At 54.3% G+C, this 17,091-nt stretch overlaps 1 protein-coding gene across 3 annotated transcripts in view; it reads left to right on the top strand.

Moving 5' to 3' along the window:
• Positions 1–17,091, top strand: part of SEPTIN9 (septin 9) — a 164,592-nt gene that overhangs the window by 127,572 nt on the left and 19,929 nt on the right. The window contains exon 1 of one of the 3 annotated variants that reach the window (XM_064270678.1): positions 5,500–5,732. The exons of the other annotated variants lie outside the window; for them this stretch is intronic. The gene's annotated coding sequence lies outside the window, so the exon portion shown is untranslated. Of the gene's footprint in view, positions 1–5,499; positions 5,733–17,091 lie in introns of those variants that run through there. 3 annotated transcript variants of the gene reach the window in all.

The raw sequence follows: 17,091 nt of genomic DNA, 5'->3' as shown, positions 1-17,091 counted from the left end.
TGAGAACACCAACATTCAGGCTTGATTGATTAATTGATTGCCCATATGGTTGTTGTCCCTCCAGGCATGCTCCAAAGCCCCCAACCTAAATCACACGGTTGGTCTTTCTGGCCATAGCCAGGCTCGCCCTAAATAAAGACAGTGGTGACAGGAGTGGCTGGAAGACCCCCGTCTGCATCATCAGGACACCTGGGCTCAGGTAGCAGCCCGACCTCGGGGCGAACAACTAGGGCCAGTGCACTCGAGGCTCCTGACTGCCACCACCGGCTGTGCTCCCGGCTTCCTGCAGGGGCTGCAGAATTCAGTGTGTCAGTTGGTGTGCCAAGGGAGGTGGTTTCCATGTGGGTGAGTGAGGTGCCTGCCTTCAGGTGTGTCTCTCGCCCACCAGGAGGCCCTGGATATCTGATTTGCCCTTCTGTGTTGGAGTCCCTGGGGTGGTGCAAACGGTTAACACGCTTGGCTGCTAACTGAAAGGTTGGCAGTTTGAGTCCACCCAGAGGTGCCAAGGAAGAAAGGCCTGGTCATGTACTTCTGAAAAGTCAGCCTTGACAACCCTGAGGAGCACAGTTCTACTCTGACACACATGAGGTCGCTGTGAGAATTGACTCGATGGCAGCTTTTTTTTATTGGTTTCCGAGGACTGCTGTAACAAAGTGCCACTTCTAAGTGTCTTAAAATAGCAGAAATGTATCTTCTCACAGTTCTGGAGCCCAGAAATCTGGATTCAGGGTGATGGCAGGGCTAGTTCCTTCTGGGAGCTCTGAAGACGAATCTGCTCCTTGCCTCTCTCCTAGCTTCTGGTGGTGGCCAGCAACCCTGGGCTCCCACTAAACCTTAGTAGGGTGCGCCCAGGGAAGAGGGTCCCACCTCTCCACGGTTAACTTGGGTTCCGTGGGCCAAGCGCTCAGCCTCTGGGGCCTCCAGCTACAGCTGTGCTGTTCCCTCCAAGCCCCACCTCCCCCAGCCCCCTTCCTGGGACCCTTCCCACAGTGCATTTCTGCATCAGATGTAGGGACAGCAGGAGCAGGGCTGGGAAGGGAGAAAATGGCCGAGTCCAGGAAATGGCAGGAGGTGGGTGTGGGAAGTTCACTAATAGAGCTGCAGAGGAAAGGAGGGTTAGGCCCCTGGTGGGCAGCTGCCTGAGGCAGGCGAGGCAGCCCCCAGGGGTTTGAACAGAAAATCTGACCCATGGAGCCGAGCTGTGGAGACGGGGGACAGGAGGGGCTGGGGAAGGGGTGGTTGGTGCCTTTTGTCCTGAGGTGGAGGTGATGGGGGGGGTCAGATGTGGCTTCTGTCCACTTCCCCTACAACACAGCCCCCAGGAGTCCCTCATGGCGACCGCTCTCCACCCTGGGTGCCTGTCACCCACTCAGCACCCCCTCAGCAGACGTTTGCTTTCTGGTCGCCTGGACAGTTGCGGCAGAGCGTTCCTCAGCTCTCCTTTCCCCTCTGCCCAAATGTCTTGGCTGCTCCTCAGCCACCTCTTCTCATCTCCTGGGCTCCTGGGACCTTGCCTGTGGGCTAACAGCCACCCCGTCTTCATTCATGCACTTATTCACTCATGCATTCATTCAGTAATACCTTCTAGCATCTACTTGGTAATATTGAGGCGCTGAGATACCACTATGATTGAACGAGGCTGGTCAGCAAGGACCTCGTGGCCACCATGTCCCCAGAGCTCAGCATCGGCCGGGCCCATCGTAGGAAGGGATGTATGGACCAACAGATGGCCCTCTGCGCGCACCTCAGTTTCTACACCTGGCGAGTGGCAGCCACTCCTGTCTGCTGCCAGTTCATAAGGTTGTCAGGGAGACGTGATTCAGGGAACGAAGGTTGGTCCCGAGGGACCTGGGCATTTGTGGGTGGGCGGAAGGGGAGCCCCCCACCTGTGTGTGCTCTGAGGTTCTTACCCCCGCCCTCCTGGCTGACTGTAGGGCTCACCGAGGGCTGCTGGGAGTGAAGAGCTAATGAACACCAGTGGGGCATTTGGAAACAAAAGTGCTAAAGCTATAATTAAGCCTTGAGCAACCCAGAGGCCCCTCCCGCCGGTGCCTGTGTCCCCCTGTAAAAGTGAGGCTTAATGGAATTCTCTTGTTGTGGCTTGCTTTCACCCAGGCTCCAGCCAGCATGTCCTTAGGGTTTGGGATTAGGGGAGGGACAGGGCTTGGGCTTCTTTCAGGTTTGGGTGGGATCCTGCCAGGGATTTGTCATTCCTGGCATACTAGACCATATGATTGTCCGATTCACAATGGCCAGTCCATTTCAGCTCACTAATGCCTAGGATATCCATCTTTACGCCTTCCATTTCATTTTTGACGGCTTCCAATTTTCCTAGATTCATACTTCGTACATTCCATGTTCCGATTATTAATGGATGTTTGCAGCTGTTTCTTATTTTGAGTTGTGCCACATCAGCAAACAAAAGTCCCGAAAGTTTGACTCCATCCACGTCATTAAGGTAGATTCTACTTTGAGGAGGCACTATACCAGACTGGAAACCCTGGCAGCGTAGTGGTTAAGAGCTAGGGCTGAGGACCAAAAGTTCGGCAGTTCAGATCAACCAGGTGCTCCTTGGAAACCCTGTGGGGCAGTTCTACTCCGTCCTTTAGGGTCGCTATGAGTTGGAATCGACTCGACAGCAACAGGTTTATGTGAGACAATGTTTTGGTGCTATTCATAAGGTTTTCACTGGCCAGTTTTTTCAGAAGTAGGTCGCCAGGTCCTTCTTCCTAGCCTGTCTTAGTCGGGAAGCGCTGCTGAAGCCTGTCCACCATGGGTGACCCTGCTGGTATTTGAAATACTGGTGGCATAGCTCCAGCATCACAGCAACACGCAAGCCACCACAGTAGGACAAACTGACAGATGAGTGCCTTGGGGAGCGGGCTGTGTTTCCATCTGTTGTATGTGGGCTCGCTGTGAGTCAGAACTGACTCAACGGCACCTAACAACAACTGCCAGGGATGACCCAGGAAATCCAGAGGGCCACCCCCTGCAACTGCTGGCCCCTGGGATCATTTCCTGCTCCTCGGCCTGTGCAGAAGACCCTGGAGGCCCCTAAGTGCCCACTGGGTAGGCCGCCAGCAGCCACCTCCTCTCCAAGGTGCAATAGTAGCCAGGCCTGGGTCCTCACTGCTGCCTGTACTGTGCACAGCTGAGCCAAGCACTCAGGAGGGGACAGGCTTTCCCTTGTCACCTGCTCTGGGCCCTTCTCTCTGGCCCAGAGACCCTGGGGAGGGAGCTGAGTGAGCCCCTTGGAGTTTCTGATTGGCAGGTGTTTTTATGGCCATTTCCCCCTCCTTTCACTGGTGAAGTTTACAGTTTCCTTCGTTATTTAAAAGGGGCCTGCTTCTGGGTCCTTCTTAAACTTAATAGATTCGAGCCATGGAGCCAAGGGCCCTCTGTTGAAATGAAGGAGAGACCTTGTGACCCTTGGGTGGTATGAGGAAGGGGGTGGGGGGGTGCATGGGTACAGTATGGGCAAGAGGAACCCAGTCCCATGCCTGCTGGGGGAGGGCATGTGGCTCACAGGCTAGTTTTTGTTTTTGTTTTTTTTATGGTAGCTCTGTTGAGCTATAACTCACATGCCGTACAATTCACTCTTAAGCATACAATTTTGTGGTTTTAGTAAACTCCGTCACTACCATCTTGTATTAGAATATTCTCATCACCCCAAAGGGAAACCCTGTGCCCATTAGCAATCACGCCCTCCCTGCCCCCTGCCCCCTGCCCCCCAGCCCCCAGCGACCACTAATCTACTTTCTGTCTCTTTGGCTTTGCCTATTCTCTGTATTTCACATAAATGGAATCATACAATATGTAGCTTTTTGTGTCTGGCTTATTTCACTCAGCATGTCTTCAAAAGGAGCCCTGGTTGCTAAGTGGTTAGGCGCTCGCCTGCTAACCTAAAGGTCAGCAGTTTGAGCCCACCAGCCGCTCCTTGGGAGAAAGACATGGCAGTCTGCTTCCGTAAAGATTACAGCCTTGTAAACCCGATGGAGCAGTTGTACTCTGTCCTACAGGAACAGTAAGAGTCGGAATTGACTCGAAGGCAACAGGTTTTTAATGCCTTCAGGGTCGATCCATGTTGTTGCATGTATCAATACTTCACTCCTTTTAGGGCTGAATTAATATTCCATTGTGGGGACAGACCATATCTGGTTATCCGTGTATCCGTTGAAGGACATGTGGGTTGTTTCCACTTTTTAGCTATTGGGAATAATACTGCCATGACATGTGTTTCCATTTCTCTTGGGCGTAGACCCAGGCATGGAATGGCTGGGTCATTGGGTGACTCTATTTCGCACCCCAGCTTTAAGCCCTGGGTCCTAGGATGCACCCAGGCCGGGGGGTGCACTGTTGATGCAATGGTGGGACCCGGGCAGTGCCGGGAGCCCTCCCACTCTTACCCATAACAGCACGAGTTGTATCTATTTCTGTCTGCAGTTGTCTGAGGACTGCTTTCTGTAAGGCTCCTGGGGCCGAGGGTCCTTTGTTTTGGGCCCAGCTTGGTGGAATATGCTAGGGTCAACAAACCGGATGGGTTGGGTTTGGGAGTGGGGGGCACTGAGTGGCCATTTGGGTCTGCAGGCTGGTCCTGGCTGCTGACCTCGAGTTTCCTTTGCCTGCACGGGGCCAGGAACGGCTCAGAAAGGGGAAATGTAAGGTTTGGAGGTCGGTTGTTTCTCCAGGAGACGGGGAAGGCCGGCTGATCCTTAGCAGTGAGAGAGGAAGTGGGTGGGTGGGCTAAGGTGGTAGGGGAGAGGACGGACGGGGGTGGGGCTAGCAGCGGGAGTGGGGGAGTTACTTCTTCATCTGGGAAAGTCCCTCCCAACCCGGCCAGCCTCAGCCCAGAAGTGAAGCTCTGTTACCCTCCTGGGGAGGGAAGGTGGGGTGCAGGAGGGGGACCTGTGCAGTGTCTCAGTCTCACTGAGGTGTTTCTGGACTGTTCTGTGCATCTCACAAGGGAAAGTTAAAACTATCAAACAAATCCTGCTGTTGTCACTGTAAACCACCACACGAGTGTGTACTGTGCGGTCCCACTGCCCCTGCCCGAAGCTGTCCCCCTCCTCGCCCATGGGGACAGTTTGGAATTTGGCCCCACAGGTCTTCCCACTGTGGGCACTCTCTGGGGGCAGTCTGAGCTGCCAGCAAAGCTGAGCGGTCAGGCAAGGCCCAACCACCGGGCTGCCCTCCTCTTTCTTCCCCTTCCTTCTCCCCCTTCACCGACCTTCTCCCCTATCTTTCTCCTCCCCCTCCTTTTCCCCCTCCCTCCTCCCCTCCCCCTCCTCCTTCCTCTCCTCCTCCTCCTTCTTCCCCTCCCCCTTCCACTACCCTCCTTCCCCTCCTCCTCTTCCTCCTTCATCTCTTCCCCCTCCCGCATCCTCCTCCCCCTTCTCCCCCTCCCTCCTTCTCTTCCTCCTTCAAGTTCCTCCCCCTTCTCCTCCTCCCCCTCCTTCACCCTCCTCTTCCTCCTTCATCCTCCTCCCCCTCCTCCCTCCTCTCCCAGCCTGTCAGCTGGAGAGGGCCTCTCTCCTGCCCTGGAGGCCTCCCTTGTTCCCCTCTGGGAAGGGATAAATTACCATATGAATGACCTCCTTCCCAGAGCCTTGGTGCTGGAGGGGCCTGGGAGGGGACAGGCTCCGGGGCTCTCCAGGCTCCTTGCTGGCTTCCAGAACGGCCTCGGAGCTATTGGGAAGACCTGGGCATTTTCCCCAAGAGCAGAGCCGGCCACAGTAGGTCCAACCCCAGACCTGGGGCCCCTCGGGTGCTAGGGTGGGCCGGTGGGGGAGGGGAGGCCTGCAGGATCCCAGGAAGTGCTGGAGACTCCGGTGCCTTCCCTCCCAATTACTAGTCCCTTTCATGGAACGTCAGTGAGAACACTCGGGCTTAGAGTAGTTCTTGTGATTTTCGTCCGCTTTCGAAAGTCACAAGCAGTGACTACAGGAGACGTAGGACAAGAAGGACGCAGAAGAATAGGCGCAGCCGAGACACAGCTTGTAAACCGTAAAGTGCTATGCGAAGGTCGGCCCTGGAGTCCGAGCTCCGCTGATCGCCCGGCTCGGCTTTCCTGTGTCCAGTTCCAGCCAAGCCCTGCAGGGTCACCACTGGGTCTTGTTCCTTTTGGGCTTCTGCACAGCCCCTGGTTGTGTCTCAGTTAACCTGTTCCGCTCTGAACTTGGGGCTAGTGATGGGTCCCACATTATGTTTTTCATGCTGGATCGCAACTTAACAGATGTGGGGACAAGTTCCTCAAACTTGTGGACGAGTCATAACTGCCTTGCATTGGACTCCAGAAACAAGCCCAGTTCATGGCCTTGCTCTCGGTTGCTGTTTTTGCCTCCATTCGTGTGCCCAGCCTCGTCCCTGTAGGAAACAGCTAACACACATACGAGCTTAGCTCTTGGCCTTTTTTCCAGGGAGCACCTGGTGGTCGGCCCTATGTTTGCTTCATATAAAGGGGGCCCCACTCCTGTCCCTTCGGCACAGGCCAGGCCAGCCCAGCACAGGGAGAGCCTTGTTCAGTGCTCAGAGTCAGGAGGGGGCCAGGCGAGGTCCCCTGCCTGGCTCAGCCTCCAGTTTCCCTAGTCTGCCTCCTGGGAGAGACCCCCAGAGCTCTGAGCCCAGTACAGTGTCCGCCGCCTCCCCTCCCCCTCCACTGACCATTTCCTGAGCAAAGTTTCCTGAATGGGCTTAGCTGTCCCGGGAAGACGGTCCATCCTTCCGGCCTCAGCTCTTTGGCTGCAGAAGGAAGATGGAAACCGGAAATTGTTACCAGCTCATTCACAGCCGCCGCACATGGAGCTGCGGGAAAGCGCGTGGGAAAGGACGCGGCCAGTACAGTGGGCGGGTCACGGGAGGCTAGGCAAGGGCAGTTCCATCTGGGAGACTGGGAGGGCAGTGGCCAGCCCCTGACTCTGCTCTGGGAAAGAGGAGGGGTGGCAGGAAAGGGCGGGGACCTGACCCTCTGTCCATCTGACCATCCATCCATCCATCCGTCTGTTTGTCCATCCATCCATCCACCTATCTACCCATTCACCCGTCTGCATCCATCCATTCATTCAACAGCATTTTGCTGGGTGTTTGCACGCGTCAAGGTCTTGTGCACAGGGAGCAAGATAGACTGGAGCTTGCTGTCCAAATGGGGGAGGCAGGAATGACACAGAGGAAGACAGAAATCTGTGCTCACGCATCATGAGGAGGCTGTGCAGGAAAAGAACAGAGGGACCCGAGGCAAATTAGCAGTGCTGGGAAGCCAGGGGAGTCACCAGAGCAGAGAAGGGAGAGAACATTCTGGGCAGTGTGGGACCTCTCTGCAGGGCTTGTGTGGGAGCTGAAAGGGAGCCAGGGGAAGGTTGTGCATCGAATCCGTACAGTGAGGGTGCTTGTGTTTTATTAGCAAATCCTTGGAGCATCTACTGTGTCGGGCACGATTCCATGTACTTGACAATTATCTAATCCTTGTAGCACGCCTGTTCTTGTTAGTTGCCATCGAGTCGATTCCAACTCATGGCGACCCTATGTGTGCAGAGTAGAAATGTGTTCCGTAGGGTTTTCATGGCTATGACCTTTCAGAAACAGATCGCCAGGACGTTCTTCCCAGGCGCCATTGTTTGTACTGCCAACTTTTTGGCTAGTAGTCAAGCATCTAATCGTTTGCACCACCCAGGGACTCTTTACAGAGCACCTAGGAGGTAACTATTCTTGTCATTCCATCATCAAGGCACCGAGGGGCTAAGTGACATGCTCAGGGTCACGTAGCGAGTCAGTGGTACAGCAGGATTCCATCCCAGGCCATGGGCCTCAGGAGTCATGTGTGATTTCAGTCGTAGGTTTTGAGCATGGGAACAAGCTGATTAATTTTATATCTTAAACAGACTTTCCTGGGGCTTAGAAGAGGAGAATGGGTTGAGGAGGGGAGCGAGATGGTGGTGGCTTGGACTGGAGGGCACCAGTGGAGATGGAGCGGAAGAGGACTACCTGGAGATGTATTGGAGTTAGAACTGACAGGGCTTTGGGATGGTGCAGCTCTTAGGAGCTCAGCTGTTAACCAAAAGGTCGGCAGTTTGAATCCACCAGCCACCCCTTGGAAACCCTGTGGGGCAGTTCTGCCGTGTCCTGTGGGGTCACTATGACTCAGAATCGACTCAGGTGGCAATAGGTTTTGGGATGATTGGATTTGGATAATTGCAAAGGGAGGAATCAAGATGGCCCTGGTCCTGGTGTCAAAGTGGTTAAAGGACTCAGCTAAGCTTCTAACCAAAAAGGTCAGTGGCTGGAACCCACCAGCGGCTCTGTGGGAGAAATGACCTGGCGATCTGCTCCCATAAAGATTACAGCCTAGGGAAACCCTGTGAGCAGCTCTACTCTGTCCTGTATGGTTACTGTGAGTTGGAATCGGCACACAACTGGATGGTTGGAGACACCGTGTACTCAGTGGGAAGCTGAGGTGGGTAGGAGATCCAGAGTTCAGTTTCAGCCAGTTTTGAGGCATCCGGGGTACTGGGAGATCACCAGGGCAGGGTTGCGAATACCCAGCACCCAGCAAAGGGCCTGGCACAGGTGGGTCTGGGCACGTGTTTGTCGAGTCATTATCGAATTCTAGGGGGCTGTCAGGTGGGCAAGGGCTGTGCGGTGGCAGGCAGAGCCAGGTGATGGTGGGCATGGGTGTCCCAGCTCAGTCCAGAGTGACAAGATTCAGAATGGTCCAGGCCTGCTGACCCCTCCCCCACCATCCCTTCTAGAACCTCCTTATGTGGTTGACAGTTGTGTAAGATGTCTCTCCCTCCGTAAGGGATCATTTGGTCAGTCTTCCACGCCTGGCCCAGGACCACGACCTCCCTGTCTGGCCCCTCCAAGCCCCTGCCTGCCTTCAGGCCCCTGCCCCTCTGCTTTCTGAAGCTACCTGGGGCATTAGGAAGCCAGAAGCTGTATCCCCAGGACCTGAGCTAATCCACACAGGAGAAGGAATTATTTGCTATCTTTGGGGGAAGGCTCTTTTTCTCCAGCCCTGGCAAGGGATGCCCTGCTGCGGCCAGCGACTCTTGTCTACTTTTTGTTATTTCAGATGATTTCATAAGTTGGGGGAGGAGGAGCCCCCAAGCCTTTACCCACAGCTCTGGTGTGTATCTGCTGACAGCTAGGCTGATAGGAGAGGGGCTGGTGGGGGGGCGGCTGCCTAGGGGGATATCCCTGATAAGAGGAAATTCCTCCCACTGACAAATGGCCCTTTCCACCCATCCGTGGGGGCAGGACTTTTCTTGTTCTTTTTAACTTTGCAAGCATTTGCCTAGATCCAGTGAATTTCTGCGGCCAGCCAGTCACTTTGGATTTGTGGGGAGGACGCTGGGGGCTGGATTTGCTTTGGGTTGGGGCTGCTTGTTCTGGAAAGTTCCCTCTGGTGGTGGGGGGCGTCACCGGGGCATGTTGCCTTTGTGGTAGACTGGCTCCAGGTAGCCAGGTGAGGCGAGTAAGTGGTGGAAAAAGAAATAAAGAATAAACCGCCTGACACAGGAAGTCCGAGGCCTTGTCTGTGGCTGAGGCGTTGATTCTGCGAGCAGCTATTTAGGAAGTGAAGAAGCACGTCCTGCAGGTTGGGGCTTGCTCTGGCCAAAGACTGATGTCTCAATAGGCCTCCCAGACCGTCGGCTGATGGAGGAGGCGGGCTGCAAATGAAAAAACTGCAAACTGACTCTTCCAGAGAGGGGGTGGGATGGTGGGGAGAGTTGGACTTGGTCCAATTTGACTTCACAGACTGGAGCCAACTGAAACCCGCTGGCAGCATCAAGGAGCCTCTTGAGATTCCGTCCTAAACGATGGAGAACAGGCTTACTCTAAAAGGGGTTGGCAGGGGAGACACTGGAGGGGTCTTGGCTGGTGGTAAAGTGGGGACTCCCCCCACCACCTTGGGACGCCCAGGCCTCTGAATGAGGGCGTGTAGGTGGGGACTGGCCACTGGCCCACACCGCTATCACCCCTCCTAAGCCCTACAAAGGCCAAGGGGTCGTGGGAGGATTTCCGCCTTCCACCCTGTCACTCCCCCTGCCAAAAAGGAGAAACCGCTCCTACATAAACTGTAAAGCTGCAGTTTTGTTTAAGTTCCGTCTTGGAAACAGGCAAGAGCTCCAACTGGGAGCAAAATGCCTCACTTCACGACTGCAAATCCTTCTTTGTGCTTGGTTTCTGAGCAGAGTGTCAGGCTGCAGGGTGAAGTTGCCAGGGCACAGTCCCTGGTTCTACAATGCCTGCCTGCTCCTCTCTGGTCAATGATGAAGCGCTTCCTGCCCCCAGACAAAGTGTGAAGTGTAAATTTAAATCACTTATCATATTCAACGGCAATTTGCAAAATTTAGTCATTTATATTCAGCATTTTGGTCTTTAGAAGAGAGCAGGAAGCCCCCCCTGTGACACTTATGGAGAGTGTGAAGAGGCTTGGGGAGGTTAACGGAGACACAGAAAAAGTGGATTTGAGAAAATGGGAACAGATCCTGTTTTGAACCACCTCCAGAAAGTGGCATTCCCCGTCTTCTCCACCTGCCCGCCCCTAGGCATCCCGGTGGTGAACAGCTCCGTTCTCACTTTAATGCTCACTGCTCACACAGACCCCTTGCGGGTGCAGAGATGGCAACCAGCTGACCCCACGCGCTGGAGCTTCCACTGGAGGTGAGAAAAGCACCGTCAACCCTCTCCTCCAATTGGGTTAATCTCGAGTCTTCTCATTTCTCGCCTCTAGTAATTTTTCACTTTCCCTCACCTTTGTCTAGCATGGAACCCAGAGCTTCTTTATGTGTGTTGGTGAAAGTTCCATGGGTGTAAAAGGTAACTCAGGTGAGACCAGTAACTAGTCGCCATCAAGTCGATTCCGACTCACTGCGACCCCATGTGTGTCAGAGCAGAACTGCACTCCATAGGGTTTTCAATGGTTGATTTTTCCAAAGTAGACCGCCAGGCCTGTCTTCTGAGGTGCATCTGGTTGGATTCGAACCTCCAACCTTTCAATTACCAGCCAAGTGCACCACCCAGAACCCAAAATCAAACCCGTTGCTGTCTAGTCGGTTCCCACTCGAAACAGTAGAACTGTTCCATATGGTTTTCTTGGCTAGTAATCTTTATGGAAGCAGATTGCCAGGCCTTTCTTCTGTGGTGTGACACCACTAGATGGATTTGAACTGCCAACCTTTAGGTTAGTAAAAAAAAAAATAGTAGCAGAGGGTAAACTGTTTGTGCCACCCAGGGACTCCAAATTCAGAGACAGCCTGATTAAATTGCAAATTCCCATTAGACCAGGAGCTCTGGTGGCTTAGTGGTTAAGAGTTCAACTGCTAACCAGAAAAGGTCAGCAGTTCAAATTCACCAGCCGCTCCTTGGAAACCCTGTGGGGCAGCTCTTTTCTGTCCTATAGGGTCACTATCAGTTGGAATTGACTCAGCGGCACACACCACCACCAAGTAGGTGCTCAGTAAATATTTGTTGAGTGAGTTGATGCTGTAGAATGTACGTCTCCTTGTCTGTCGGGACACCTGGATCTTCTTCTACCATTACTGTTTATAGCCATTTCTTTTCTCCAAGGTCTCCCCACTCTGCATGCATGTCTGGTTTCCAGCTTCATTGCCTCCCATTCTTTCTGTAACTCGCGGTTCCCGAGTTCCAACGGCATCTCCCTCTACCTGGTCACTCACACCAAAATTAAGGAGACCTCTCTGAGGTCTTCCCGGGATTTTGTCAGCTCAGTCTGGGGTGGCATTTGGAGGTGGAATGTTAGAATGGGGACCTGTGTTTCCATACCACCCGTGCATGGATCCCTTTCCCAGCACTGCCAGGGGCACTGGAGATGCTTTGCCTCCTTGTTCTGGGCATGGAACCTCAGGTGCACTGGGGCTGGCCCACACCAGTGCCCTGCAAGAGCTGCTGTTGTTTTTGGGTGACATCAAATCGATTCCAACTCATACCGACCCCATGTGACAGACTGGAACTGCCCCATAGCGTTTTCTAGGCTGTAATATTTACAGGTGGGAGCCCTGGTGGTTGAAGCACACTGCCGCCAACGAAAAGGTTGGTTCGAACCCACCAGCTGCTCCTTGGGAGAAAGGTGTTGACAGTCTGTTTCCATAAAGATTACAGTCTTGGACACATGAGACTATGTGGGCAGCTCCTGTCCGGAGATGAGATGAGAAGGCAGAAGGGGACAGAAGCTGGTTGAATGGACACGGGAATACAGGGTGGAGAGGAAGAGTGTGCTGTCATATTGTAGGGAGAGCAGCTAGGGTCATATAACAATGTGTGTATAAGTTTTTGTATGAGAAACTGAATTGAATTGTAAACTTTCACTTAAAGCACAATTAAAAAAAAAAAGATTACAGTCCTGGAAACCCTATGGGGCAGCTCTACTCTGTCCTATATGGTTGCTAAGGGTTGGAGTTGACAAAAATGAGGAAGACGCTAACAAGATGGATTGACATAGTAGCTGCCATGATAGACTCCGACAGCAGTGATTGTGAGAATGGCACAGGACCAGGTGGTGTTTCATTCTGTCGTTCACAGGGTAGCTATGAGTTGGAACCAAATCGTCAGCACCAAACAACTATCTTTACGGGAATGGGTTACCAGGTCTTTCTCCCACAGAGCTGCTGGGTGGGTTCGAACTGCCAACCTTTCAGTTAGCAGCCAAGTTCTCTACTGTTGTGCCCTGAAAGGGCCCCTGGAATAGAGGACCCCCATGTTGAGCCAGGCAGCTGCTGTTGAACAGCAGCCCAACCAGGCTGGATATTCAGGCCTCTTCTGAAAGAGGTTCAGGAGATGAAAGACCTAATGGTTCTAGATGGACCTGGGCTTCCTAATCCTGGGAGGAGCCTTCCCAGCTGGCTGCACAGGATCTCCTGCTGGCAGCCCGGCTCTGCCTTCAAGTCCCCAGAGTTCTCACTGGCATGCGCGATGGAGGGACGAGCTCCTTGTCAGGGTCCAGTACCCTCTGGTTATGCGCAGGTAACCTTCACTCTCTGCAACCTTTCCCCGGTGCTTCAGGACCTGGCCTGTGGAGTCACCCTGTTGTTAGATGCTGTTGAGTTGATTTCAGTTCACAATGGCCCTATGTACAACAGAATGAAACGTTGTCCGGTCCTGCACCATCCTCACAATCGCCGTTATGTTTGAGCCCATTGTTGCAGCCACTGTGTCAATCCATCTTGTTGAGAGTCTTCCTCTTTTTCGCTGACCTTCTGCTTTACCAAGTATGATGTCCTTCCCAGGGCCTTTTCCCTCCTGATAACATGTCCAAAGTATGTGAGACGAAGTCTTGACATCTTCACTTCTAAGGAGCGTTCTGGCTGTACTTCTTCTAAGACAGATTTATTCCTTCTTCTGGTAGTCCATGGTATATTCAATATTCTTCACCAGCACCACAATTCAAAGGCGTCAGTTCTTTGGTCTTCCTTATTCATCATCCAGCTTTCACATGCATATGAGGCCATTGAAAAAACCATGGCTTGGGTCTGGCGCACCTTAGTCCTCAAAGTGACATCTTTGCTTTTCAACGCTTTAAAGAGGTCTTTTGCAGCAAATTTGCCCAATGCAATACACCTGGGTTCAAATGTCAGCTCTGTGACCCTAAAAAAAAAAAAAAAGTAAGAGACAAATCCACTGTGTGCCTCAGTTTCTCAACTGTGAAATGGGGACAAGTGTCTGCTTCCTAGGGAGTTGTGACGTTCCATGAGTTTGTTCACGTGTAGTGTTTAGAATAGCGCCTGCCATCTCGTGAGCCCCAGGAGAGGCTGGCCAATGCAATTAGACTCATCCGTTCATTTGTGCGTTCCTTCATTCCGCAGGTCCTGGGCTTGCCCTGTGCCAGGTGCTGCTCCAAACATGGCAGCCCAGGGTGTGCATCCATAGTGGGCCAGGGGTCTGTCTTCATGGGGGAGACTCGTTAACGAAACCACGTGTGTCATTGTTTAGGGACTGTGGGGGACTGCAGTGAAGCCAAGCACATGCTCTGCACGGCGTGGTGAGGGCAGCTGCTGTGGTTATGAGGTGGGACCCCAGGGCAAGCTGGGACCCGAAGGAAGGGGCAGCTCGGTCACTCTTTCTGCACTGCCTGTGCTGGGTACACACCTACCTTTAAGAAGCCCCCTCTGCAGGGGACAGTGAGCATCAGGTGATTACGGGACCTCATGTCCGTACCAGCAGTGGTGCTTCAGTGGCAGAATTCTTGCCTTCCGTGTGGGAGACCCGAGTTCAATTCCAGCCCAGTGCATCTCATGTACAGCTGCGACCCATCTGTCAGCGGAAGCTTGCGTGTTGCTGTGGTGCTGAACAGGTTTCAGCGGAGCTTCCAGACTGCGTAGTGTCTCGCTCCGTTGCTCATGGGGTCACCATGAGTCAGGATGACTGGATGTCCCTGCCACCAACTCAAGGTGCCCTGCTCTGGTGGAGCCCACAGGTGGCTTTGAGGAGCTGCAGGGATGTTGTCCCTACAGGGTGCAGCCTCAACTCCTCGCCTTCAGGCAGCCTTGCTGGGGTCCCAGGTCTAGGCACTGCTCATAGGCAGCTCCAGCAAGCTCCATGGACTCCAGAAGCAGTGGCCACAGGCCCCTCCGTGATGCCTGGTGGGCTTTGTGCTCGGTGAGCCAGGAGTCTGACTGCTGGACCCACGCTGGGCTCTGGCGGAAGGGAGTGGACAGGGAGAAGGGCTCACTGAGGAGATGTGCTGGCTGGAGACTAGTTTCCTCCAGGAGAGAGGCCCGGAAGGCTGGCAGGGATGGAAGGGTGCCCCAACATCTACCTGCCCCAAAGGGGGCCACCTGGACCTCCTCGCTGACTCCCCGGGTCCCCTGGACACCAGCATCCTGTGAACAGCTTAACATTGCTCTATGCTTGGCCACTGTGCGAGTGATGGACGGGGCAGTGGCTAGGTAAACGTTGGCATTGGTGCCCTGGGTTTTAAAAGCTGGGCCTGGGGAGGCCTGGGTGAGGTCAGGTAGATGGCTTTGGTTTTATCCTGAGAGCTTGGTCCTGGAGGGTGCTCGGCCCGGCTGTGACACAGCGCCACGTGGCTACTCCTGAGCTGGGAACGGAGTGGGGCCATGGCTCTGGGTCAGTGCCCACAGAGCCACCTCTGCCTTTTGCCAACAAGGCCAATTTCCAGTGAGATCGGGACTTACCCTGGCATTTCAGGGAACAGGGTGGGGCAGAGGAGGGAGTTGTTCCTGAATCAGGACTTATAAGCCGCTGTGGTGAGCCCTCCCCATGGTGGCAGGGCCAGGTCGGCTCTAGGGCTATAATGGGGTGTGAGTCCCTGAAATGCATCACCCCAGGGGCTGACCCCTCCTGTGTCTCCGGCCACATGGGTGCCCACAGTCCCCATCCCAGTGAGCCAAGAAAGGCCATTAGGTTCCATCGTCCTCAGCAGACCCGGGCTGGCTGAGATATGAGTTACGTGGTGCGAAAGTCCCCAGATGGCAGCTTGGTGACAGCTTCTACCGTGGACACACAGGGGATGAGGCAGGCAGTGGGGGCCGAACAGAGCCTCGCCCTTTCCTCCTCCTTCAGACTCACTGGCAACTCCCAAGGCAGGCTCCTCCAAGGAGGGCGGGCAGGGGCCAGCAATGTCACAGTCCTATGGGGGCCAGGGCTCACCCATCAGGTGTGGCAGGAGTTGGAACCCCCTGCCCAGCCGGCAGCAGTTGGGCCCAGACTGAAGAAGGGCTTGGGTTTGAACCTGGGGCCTGCAGGGCAGAACTTGTTGTGTGCCCTCCTACAAACTCCTGGTGGTGCCTGGGGACTCTCAGTGGAAAGCAGGGGTTGCCCAGAAAGCATCTCAGGGTCAGGGTTTACTGATGGGCCTGATTTCCCCATGCAGGGGTCCTGAAGGCAGACCCCAGGGCTTGTCTCCCAGCTGGGCCTTTTGCTGGTGGAGCAGAGGTAGGGGCCCTGTACTGCTTTCTGTGCAGAATGAAAGTTTCTGGAAGGGTGCCTTTCTTGCTGTTTGGGGGCCACCGGGCCTAAGTCCACCTGGAGACCTGGCCCTGGGTTTTTGTGGCTGATTCTCAGGCCCGGCCCAGGGCACCCAGGAAGCTTGGTTTGATTGGTATCTGCAGTGAGCGTTGCTGCCTGTGAAGAGGACAGCTGGGGCTGCGGCCTGGTCCCCCACAGGCTGGGGGTCACCTACCAGGAGCTGTGGCCAGGAGCCACCCCCTCCGTACCTCCCCCCCGAAAGGAGAGGGGGAGTTCAGGGGCAGTGCCTGTCCCGGGTACTGCTCAGAAGGGGTGAGGGTCACAGTGGGCAGATGGGGCTTGGGGGCCCCGGCCCATCCTGGGGAAAATGGCTCCAGGCCCACCAACAGATGGAAGTGATTTTGGGTCACGTGGGTGAGGTGGAACTGCTGTCCCACCAGACCAGGCCCCACATTGGTCTCCAGGAAGCAGCTCCGAGCCACATGTTCTGAGGCCAGCTGCAACACTGAGTCTTTGTTTATTTAAAGAAGCTGGAACCTGGGGAGAGGGTCTCTGAAGAGGGAGCTAGCTGCAGCCAGGGCCTGGAAGCCTTCAGGCCAAGCAGGGAAGGGGGCTCAATGGCTTCCCCTACCCCTCCTGATCCCCTTGCCCTGCCCTGGCCTGAGAAGAGGGGGCAGGGAGCCTGGTGCTAATGAAAGAAAGCCATGGCCTCAAATAGCTGCCTGGTTTTGCTAGGAGTGAATTTTGCTGGGCCCTTGGCAATCGCTGGCGTTTTTCCATGCATTGTGTTGTTTCATCTTTCCCCCAATCTTGTGAAGCAGGAATTACTATCCCCTGTCAAGATGTCGGTGCAAATGGTTGGTGACAGACTACAAACCTAAAGGTTGGCAGCTCGAGCCCACCTCGAAACACTGTGGAAGAAAGTCCTGGCAATCTGCTTCTGTAAAGATCATAGCCAAGAAAAGCCTTTTGAGCAGTTGTGCTTCATAACACATGGGATCGCTATGAGTCAAAGTCGACTCGATGGCAATGGGTTTGTGTTTTGTTTTTGTTGAGGCCAAAAAAAGGGAGTAGTATAGTAACATACTCAGGAATCAAGCTACTGGTGAGGATAAAGCCCTCACCTGCCCTCCCCCCACCAGGCTCTGG

The sequence above is a fragment of the Loxodonta africana genome, chromosome 18 (genome assembly GCF_030014295.1).
Source record: "Loxodonta africana isolate mLoxAfr1 chromosome 18, mLoxAfr1.hap2, whole genome shotgun sequence".
Classification (NCBI taxonomy): domain Eukaryota; kingdom Metazoa; phylum Chordata; class Mammalia; order Proboscidea; family Elephantidae; genus Loxodonta; species Loxodonta africana.
Note: the sequence above shows the minus strand (reverse complement) of the source record. Positions and strands in the feature narration are given on the sequence as shown.